Raw genomic sequence first — 1,952 nt, 5'->3', positions numbered from 1 at the left:
ACGAACAACTGTACAGTAAGACACAGTATCACAAAATTCGATTTTCAGGTAAGCCGAAAAATGAGATGAGCCGTTTTCAGTAAATTTCGCAAACGTTCAGTTGCTATAAATGAAAGCAGACTGTGTAGACTAAAAACTGAATACTGCTAAGAATACTAGCGTGCGTCTAGTCTTAACTACTGCTGTGCTCACATGAGTCGGCCACTGGGACCCGATCTTGAGCCAAATAAATCCAGTCTACATCCTCACAGAGCAGTCGGTATAGCGAATGGCTACGGGCTGGATGGTCGAAAGGTCGGATTTCGAGTCCCGGCAGGGGCAGATTTTTTTCTTTTCCATGTCGTCCAGACCGGCTCTGAGGCCCACTCAGCCTCCTATCCAATGTGTACCAGGAGCCTTTTAACCAGGCGTAAACCGGTAGGGGCATGAAGATGACCACTGACCTCCAACTAGTGCCGAAGTCAAGAACACGTGGATTTATACAACTACCCCCCACGCGTCTTTATGGCGCAGTGCTTAATTAGTTAAGCCCACGGACGACTTTACCTTTTACCTCCATCCTCATATATTACTTATTGAAGATCCATTTTCATATTAAGATGGTATGCACGCATCAGCAGTGTAATCCATCAGTATCTAATGTCAACAAAATGTACCACATGATAGTTTCATAAAGGCAGGGGGCTGGCGACCAGCTTATCCGGAAGGCCTTGAAGAATTGCTTTTAGAAGTCTTTCTGTACTCTCCTCCGCCTGACCTTTACTTATTTCCCAAGTATGCTCAAGTTAGATAGGGTTAGGTTAGGTTAGGATAGGATAGGATAGGTTGGGTTTGCGCAGTAGACTTGTGCGCATCAATCACTAACTGAGGGGTAGCATTCCCTGCTCTTTAAGTTAGGTGAGGTGAGGTTACGTGAGGTGAGGTGAGATGACGTGAAGTGACGTCACGTAACTTGACGTAACTTGGCGTGATTAGACGTGACTTGGCGTGACTTGAGGTGATTTGGCGTCACTTGACGTGAGGCAAGGCGGGGCGGGGCGAGGCGGGGCTAGGCTAGGCTAGGCTAGGCTAGGTTAGGTTAGCTTAGGTTAACTTAGATGGGGTGAGGTTAGGTTAGGTTTCCATAGATTAAGTTAGGTTATGTTAGGTTATGTTGGCGCAGTAGACTTGTGCGCATCAATCAGTAACTGAGGGGTACCATTCCCTGCTGATAAGTTAGGCGAGATGAGGTGAGGTGAGGTGAGGTGAGGTGAGGTGAGGTGAGGTGAGGTGAGGTGAGGTGAGGTGACTTGGCGTGACGTGGCGTGACTTGCCGCGACTTCGCGACTTGACGTAATTTCACGTGAGGCGAGGCGAGACGGGGCGAGGCTAGGAGAGGCGAGACGGGGTGGGGCGAGGCCAGGCGAGACTAGGTTAGGCTAGGTTAGATTAGATTATGTTAGGTTAGGTTACATTAGGTCAGGTTAGGTTTGCGCAGTAGATTTGTGTGCATCAGTAAGTAACTGAGGGGTAGCATTGCCTGCTGATAAGTTAGGTGAGGTGAGGTGAGGTGAGGTGAGATGGCGTGCCGTCACGTGACTTGACGTGATTTGACGTGACTTGGCGTGACTTGACGTAACTTGGAGTCAATTGGCGTGACTTGACGTGACTTGGCGTGAGGCGAGGCGAGGAAAGACGCGGTGGGGGGGGGACGGGGCGAGGCGAGGCTAGGCTAGGTTTGGTAACTTTGGGTTAGGTTAGGTTAGGTTAGGTTAGGCTAGGTTAGGTTAGGTTTGCACAGTAGACTTGGTGCATCAATCAGGAACTGAGGGGTACCTTTCCCTGCTGTTAAGTCAGATGAGTTGAGGTGAGTTGAGGTGACGTGATTTGGCGTGACGTGGCGTGACGTGGCGTGACCTGGCGTAACCTGGCGTAACCTGGCGTGACTTGACGTGCCGTGACGTCTTGGCCTG

This window comes from Cryptotermes secundus, unplaced genomic scaffold (assembly GCF_002891405.2).
Source record: "Cryptotermes secundus unplaced genomic scaffold, Csec_1.0 scaffold979, whole genome shotgun sequence".
Classification (NCBI taxonomy): Eukaryota; Metazoa; Arthropoda; class Insecta; order Blattodea; family Kalotermitidae; genus Cryptotermes; species Cryptotermes secundus.
Note: the sequence above shows the minus strand (reverse complement) of the source record.